Source organism: Scomber scombrus, chromosome 22, assembly GCF_963691925.1.
Source record: "Scomber scombrus chromosome 22, fScoSco1.1, whole genome shotgun sequence".
Lineage (NCBI taxonomy): Eukaryota > Metazoa > Chordata > Actinopteri > Scombriformes > Scombridae > Scomber > Scomber scombrus.
The window spans coordinates 19,100,082-19,108,487 of NC_084991.1; positions in this window are offsets into that span (position 1 = coordinate 19,100,082).

Below are 8,406 nucleotides of genomic sequence, written 5' to 3' on the forward strand. Positions count from 1 at the left end.
AAACCATGTACTAAGTGATTCCTCAGACGCCCAAATGGCTCCCTGAGCAAGACTCCTATTGCCATTTCCTGGAGAAATCAATAGCACTAAAAAGCCAAGTCGAGAAGAACCTGTGTCCTTTAAAGGTTTGCCTGTGTCCTGTTTTTCAATACCTTAATTAGTAAATAATGAGATGAGATTTTCTGTAATGTACTGGCACGTAAGAGTCTACAACCCATGGTAGTAGCACAGTGGAAAAACAAGTATAAATTGTTATTTTTGGATCAAAAAAGTAGCATACTTCAGGAACATATTATATTATATATATATATTATTTCATAATAAGTGTTTTTCCTGTACATCTACAATTTATTTAGTCTGGACAATAAAAAGTCATCTTGCTTTGATGTGTCAAAATATAAAGCATATTTTCATTCACCTATATATAAGCTGGAATCCCTCTATTTTGAGTAATTATTTACCTGTAATTATTTAAAGTGTTTATACTTGTCTATTGTGCAGTGAGATTAAAATAAATGATTAAAAAGGATACTGACCATTGCAGAAACATCACAATTCTATATGGATGTTTTAAAAGCAATAATCATTTCCCCCCCCTTTCGTCATTAAAGCAACAAGTGAATTATTCTACTGAAATGTTAACATTGCATGGTCTCTTTGTCTCTGCCATCGTTCATTTAACCTCAGAGCAGCTCCAAAGCCCCTTCAGTTAATCGCATTTGTCTGAATAGGGAGTCTACAAGTCCTCAACTTCACGGTTATTTCAGGAGGATTTATCACTCCTCTAAATCCTGCAGCGAGGTCCAAATTCAGCCATGCAACCTGGAATATTTGACTCTAAGCCTGGTTTGAAAAAGAAAAAAAAAGACCTTTAAATTCAACGAAAATTGCGAGATTGTATACTGCTTTTATATTTGGAAATATTATTACCCTTAAAATGTATTAATTGTATAACACTTAGAGCCAACTAACGCGTTTTAGATTATTCTGATTATCATCTGCGGAAGTGAATATAAATTTAAAAGATGCCAAATTCAACATTAATCAACAGGATTACAACTTCGACGATATTCCCTTGGTAATTATTGCGATTGAAAAAGCAGGTGCAATGTGATAAAGACTTAGCTCAACATCGTTTCATTTAAAATTAATTTAATGGTGGACAATTTGATTTCGAAACACTTTAATTGTTTTGTGTTTTATCTTTCTGTTGAGCGAATTCAACCTGTTTGGAGCATTTAAGAACCAGGCCAGAGGATGGTAAAAAAAAAAAAAAAGAATGAGAGAGAGAGAGAGAGAGGGAAAAAAGTCCCACCTTGCATGAGATTTGATTTCCTCCAATGCAGTTACATTTAGTTTCTGATTTTCATTTGGATAAACTCGACAGTCTACACTCCTGCAGGGATTTCTTTAGGGATGAATGAGCTGTAGAATCGAGTATTAATCTCATAAATATCTTATTTGAGGGAAGAAACATGGCCTCTTATTTATAAATGAAATTCCATCTCTCAGATTTTTTTTTATGCGTACATGTCCCTGACTTCACGTGAGATGGTTTAAGATATAACACTATAATTCATTAAAGTCTAATTAGAGCTAAACTGAAAAAAATATAAAATATAGTTCATACCTTCCTCCGTGTCCATCGTTGTGCGTCATGTTTGAGGCTACAAAGTGCACTGAAGTCGGCCCATCAGACATTTTTCCTTCTTTAAACTAGCCTTAACATTTTTTTTAAGGGTTTTCCACTTTTAAAGTTGCGTTGGATCAACACAAGCCTCCAGTCTGTGTTGCCCGCAGCAGGACTGCAGAATTACAATGAAACAAAAGAAATCCAAGCGGCGTCCTGAACTTCCTGAGTATCAAATGTCAATTTCAGCCCTGCGCTCCTCTCCTCTCCTCTACCCTCTCTTCTATAGCTACCTCTTCCCTCTCTCTCTCCCTCTCTCCTCTCTCTCTCTCTCTCTCTCTCTCTCTCTCTCTTTCTCTCTCTCTCTCTCTTTCCCTCTCCAAACTCAACCTCCTCCCTTTTTTTTACCTGCGCGTTGAAACTGCACACTGGCAAAAAGAAAGGTACTCTGTGCACCTTTTTAAAGGCGCAGACACACAAAAAGGAGCAACAACAGGTCACAACAGAATGGATATAAAATAGAAGAACTGTCCCCCCAAAAATGCGCAAAGATTTAAATATTCTATATTTTACCTGGAAAACTACAACTGGGAACATTTCTTTTTTTTTTTTTTTCCTTTTTGAAGTTTTAGATTTAACAGATGCGTGTTTTTAGATTATATCCCCAGTTTGAATAAACCATTTACTTTTTAAAATGCATGAAATGTACAGTAATGCTACGATTTAAATAGTTAGACTACTTAGAAAAACTGCCTTTACGCAATCTTAAAGGATACAAAACATACCTCTTTGTACCTGTGTTCATAATAGTGGACGTTTTTCTGGGAGCGGGATCCAAACAGCTTCCATCCAGTCTTCCTCCACCTGGTTTTGGGTTGCCAGTCCAGAGATTTCCCCATTTTTTAGCAATCTAACCCCCGCACCAAAAGCAATATAATCCAACGAGCCTGTCTCTCCTGTTGTGCTGCGTTCAAGGCCCTGCAGGTACCGGGGACTGCTTAGTGATTTTAGGAGGATCTTTCTGGAGGCGAGGAGACCGTAAAAAAGTGGTGCTGTTTAAACCCGGAGACTGCTGCAGTCTGAGAGGATAAGGATTGGTTTTGTCTCTCCGGATTAAACGATTTCCTGACGAATAATTTGGACCAACCCCCTCTTTAGGCTGTTCCAATCCCAGAAAACAGAAAAAGACAAACACTTTTCACCGGTTTGAAGCATCCACGTCTCTCTCTTTTAACGATAAGGCCTGTTTCTTTTAGTAGGTCCAATTTTAGACATTAAAATTGTCTGTTTCACCAATTAAATACAAAAACGGGAATAAAAAGAAATGGGCCTACTCAGTTTGTATTAAATAAATGAAAATGTTCAGTCTGCTGCATGATATTACTAAATTATAGCCTATTTCTATAATAGACTCTGCAATAGGCTTAATTCCAGATATATAAAACATATTATAATATAAATCTATATTCCTCCTCAGACATTTACTGCATGCTGGAAAGCAGTAAAAAAAATATCCTGATGCTATATAACATTTATAAATTATAATGTCTCAAAAGAGCTGAGTGCTCTAAAATTCCTTTAGAGGCAACAGAGAGGAGGCCTGCAGGCCTGTAGTGTATGCACGTGCACCTCACCAGCACCTACACACTATAATATTGTCTATAGAGATAAAAAGAGAAAATGGTGAATTCAAATAATTTTCCCTGTGTTACGCAATTTTATTCTCGTCTCTCAAAACAGGCAACAGACCACTAAACAAAGCACTGCAGGCTATCATTTCTGAAATTAACAGAAGATTAGAAAGCTCATTAATGTCCAGTGCAACAAGGCTGCCGCTGCATTTTTAGATATTAAACCGAGCATACATCAGATAGACTATTTGGCGCATCTTCCCAGCCCCCCATCCCGGGATTAGTTTGAGTCGGCTGATGCTGTTGAGGCTGCAGTTCTTGGGTCGAGATGCTGCAGGATCAAATGACCACGTCCAGATGGCTAATGATTATCAAATACTGCATAACATTTACTGTATGAGGGAAGCAGGCAAAAATACCTTTGCTATAACACCGAAGTGGAAATAGGTTTTCTTATTCGGTTGTCTATATTTTGGCTATTTCCATCTATTGTTCCATTATTCTGCCCCTAAAACTCTTACAGTCAAACCCATACAACCTGATGTGGGCCTGATGTCCTGGCAAACAGCAGCAGCATCTCTCCGGGCCTCCAGGGGCCTCAGTGTGGCTCCTCATCCTCTCTCAAGGTTTTACGCAGAGCTGCCCATCACCAGACAAGGCCACAGCTGAAGTGAGGGGCCTGAGCAATGTCCTTAGTTCACTTTTGGATGCCTAATATATGAGGGCGAGCTCTACCCATGCTCCTCTCCGATGGCCAGTCAGAGTCCATTTACCTGCTGTTGATAATTAGGCAGATAACTATAGATGGATAAAACTCGTCTAATATTTAGAGGTGATGGGACTGGGTTTGGTTACACTCTTTTCAAAGTGAATAGCGACAGTGAAATCAATCCGCGGTGACTCGTCGGCGTTGGAGAGCCGCAGAGCCAAAGCTCTCCAGGCCTTGACGTGGTTTCCACCTGGAGAAGCTGCAACACGAGCCGCAGATCATCTGTTTGAGAGGCAGGCGTGTATAGGAGATGAGTAGCCCTCGATGAATATTTAAATAAATACTCATTTGGTTCTGTGCTGTCGTGCAGGAAACCAGATGAAACAGGTGCCAACGGAGGGATCAGATGGACTCTGTGCGTTGTGCCGCCATCAGTCTCCCGTGAAGAGATCCAGGTAATATGATAGGCGTCTGGATGAAATAATAATGCGGCAAGATTTAGTCTGCTGCTCCAAAAGAAAAAGAAAAAAAAAAAACATGGCAACAATAGATATCACTTTATTAAAGCAAGGCAATGATCCTGATACAAAGAGGCAGGAACCCAGTGTCACATAAAGCCGTAAAACGTATTTAAAATAATTGCTGAAAAGGATCAACGCTCCTGATATACTGATTTTATAAGCTTATGTTAAAAGAAAGAGAACGTGCTAAACAGTTGTTGTTTTATTCATCACAGGCACGTGTGCTGTAAATTCCTCTAAATATTCGTGATACTTGATTTAAAAAAATAAAATGTTTTCAGTTATATCAAATGGAAAAAAGACCAGAGTGTTTATTAGTAATTTATGTCGACAAATTTTAATCATAACCCTTCTTGATAGGAAATTACATTTTCAATCCAACTAGCATTACTTCTACAGAGGGATTACTAAATATGGGATTATTCAGGGCCTCTCATCATATGCTGCATGTTACTCAAGCAAATAAAATGTGAAATAAGTCCAGGAGTGATACACATCTGACCACTGGCGCTTTTCTTACCAACAGTCAATTTATATAGTTATGAAAATTGATGTAGATACTTTTATGCATGTGATTGTGTCCATTAAAAACAACGTTTTGCAGGGTCTCCCACACCACTACGACCACCACCACATGTCACTCCTGCTTTGGACCCCTTGCTACAGAGGGGTGGTGGTTGCGGTGATGGGTGGGGGGGCATGTTAATCAGTGGGTCATCTATTAGTAAAGATCCAGATCCAGGGATCATTGTGTAACTGCTTCTGCTTCTGCACCACCACCATCACTACCTCATCCACCCTACCATCCACCCCCACCCCCCACTGTGCCGGTGAAACAGAGCCTGTAACCTAAGAGATCCCATTGCCTGCCACTCAGCCCCAGTCTGAGAAACCCAACACACGCACGCACACACACACACACACACACACACACACACACACACACACACACACACACACACACACACACACACACACACACACACACACACACACTTAGGCTGGATGCTGGTGTCTGCTCATAGAGTGGTTTGCATCTCAGACGGCTGTCTGCTCGCAAACAGCTGTGTGTATTTAAATGATATAAAATTAGTGAATTAGCAGAAAAAACACGAAAGAAGAAGCAAAATCAAGCATACTTTAGGTGTCTACAGTCATATGAAACCTAATGCCATTTTTTATTTTATACTATTGCACCATCTTACGTGAATAAAACATTCAGAATAACAGAAAAAGCTACAACGAAAAAGCTGTGGAGGCCTCATGTCATAAAATTAGGCATGATGGAGAATGTTAACAATTTTCTAAACTCTTAAACTCTTATAAACATACATAACTTGAACTTTACTATTAGGACCTTAATTAAAGAATTCACGTATATGGCAGATTTGCTGCTAAAAGCTTTGCAATTGAAAACCCTGCAGCAAAGAGTGATTGATCATAACTTGCAGTAGACAGTCCATGAGCCTAATGTGGAGCCTCGGGGCATTGTAATACCTTAAAAGGCCACAGCGGCACAGGTCACCTGACCACCCTGCTCTGTGAGGACCAATCACACAGCTGGCGTATTGGCTTTGGCATTACGTCATGAAGGCCCGCAGTTTGTCTTGACCAACGCACTGCGGATAAAACAGAAGCTTTAAATATTTCATTGAGGATCTCAGGTTGCTGGACTTCTGGAGGTCAGGACTGCGAAGAGACTGATTGCCTCGTGCTCTTCTCCCTCCATCTCCTCCTCCTCCTCCTCATTGGATGCGGAAGATGGGGATGCAGGGTGAAAACCGACAGTTGGGATTTTAAAAGAATGTTTTATGAACAATAATCTTCTACCATGAGGTTTAAAATGAGGTACATAGTGAGGGATTGTCAGTCATCAGCTGCTGCTTTCACATACTGACTAATGAATACTCACCAGTGAGGCTGCGATCGTGCTGCTGCAAAATGGCAGCTTAATATCAAGTTACATTTATAGTGATTCAGTTGGAGGAAATATTAGCTATAAACATATCGGCAGTCATCCCTTCTCTGCAGAGACCTTTTGTTGTTGTGCAGGCCTTTTGTTGGCACATAGATGATCAGCTGACTGACATTCCTGGCCAAGATGAAGACCCTCTAGGGCTCTGATCTGGACACGCTGTAGCTTGTGGCCTGGCACAGTATGTATTCTACATTACAGAGAAACACAGAGGCGTGTGTACTGTAGGTGAAAAGCAACTTCACAACTTGATATTGTTAAAAAATTACAAGAGAGATTAATCAACAACACCCTGATAAAAATGTCAAGAATGACTAAGCACAAATTTTAAGGGCATTCAATTTGATGGCGTTCTTGGTATTTTGTCCACCCGTTTTATATATGTGTGTGTGTGTGTGTGTGTGTGTGTGTGTGTGTGTGTGTGTGTGTGTGTGTGTGTGTGTGTGACAGCATTGATTATGTTACGATATTTCCTCCACTTCATCACAACACAACAAAAATATGCAATACATTTAATTCATTATTGCATATGTGAACAGGCAGTACATACTGCATATAATCACATACTGCATGTATAGAAAGTAACATGTCGATTCACTTCATTGCACTGTTTGTTTCCTGTTGTGTTGTGTGTAAATACATTGAGAGCCACTGAACTGGAGTCAAATTCCTTGTATGCGTTAACATAGTTGGCAAGTAGAGGTGATTCTGATGAGGATGATTCTGAAAACACAAAGCAACAAAATCCCTGAACGCAATGATCGTCCAATCCAAAATTTTCGTGTCTTGGTGCAGACTGCTGCAGATATAAAGACAGAGAGGAAGAGAGAGCAGATTGATGCGTGACAGAATACATTTTTCAGAGGAGAAGAGATTAAACAGCCTTATGTCACATAATTTATTTCCCCCTGCTGTGATTATACAAAGGGGGGGTTTCAGCTGAGCATTGAGGACAGATGAGGCGGCGCCCTCATCTGACTCAATGATGACATTGCATCCATCATTGCATGTGGAAGCTGCCCTCACAGCAAGGTTAATCTCACACAGTCCAATGTCCCCTTTAAAATAAAACCCTAGTCAGTGGCTCAGATGCTTAGCAGATTTGGCACAGATCACTGCAGTATACAAGACTCATGCACTGCTATGTAAACCCAACCAGCACTTTGAATGGTTGAGACATCAGTCACTGAATGTAACAAGAATCAAAGACAGCATACTTTAATCTTCCATATGTTGGCTTTGGAGGAAAACTCTGCAACCAGTGCTGTCTTTTGATGGCTGTGGTCATTCATCACCACTGTTGCAGACTGGAAGGACTGGTGCACTAACCTCATTCTCGAGTTTCACAGTATGCACGGGGATCATGTCAGACAGTGGCCCATATTGTAGCTCCCTGAGACTGGTTGGTGAGGAGTCTGACAGAGGAGTGTTGTGCCACACTGACACCTTGTGGATTTGCTGCTATTGCAGGGAAGGTTCAAGCTTGTTTTCTGAAGAGCACAAAATGCATGATATTTAATATAAAATCAAAGTGTTTACTGCCATCTTTTTGGATTATTAGTGCAACCTGTTAAAACAACTTCAGTCATCGATCTTGATAGAAATTGTGCATTCAAAAATGTTCATGCTCTGGAGATTTTGAGTAAATTTGCTGCCAGTTGTTTCATCTTGAAGCCGTGCATGTAGTTGAGTCGATGCTATAGAGATAGGGTACCTTGGGATTTTCAGTGATGTAACAAATGTAGTGATTTAACCTTTTTCTGGACTCCAGATTAAAAGGTTTTATTTGTCACATGCTCATACAGCATGTGCAGTGAATGCAGAGCGGCATTCTCTTCAGCCTGTGCTTAAAAGGCCAGTGTGCAATAAATAGTAAGACGAATAAGAATTAAAATAAAATATAAAGGATAACATTTCAAACAGAAAATTATAATATGTGT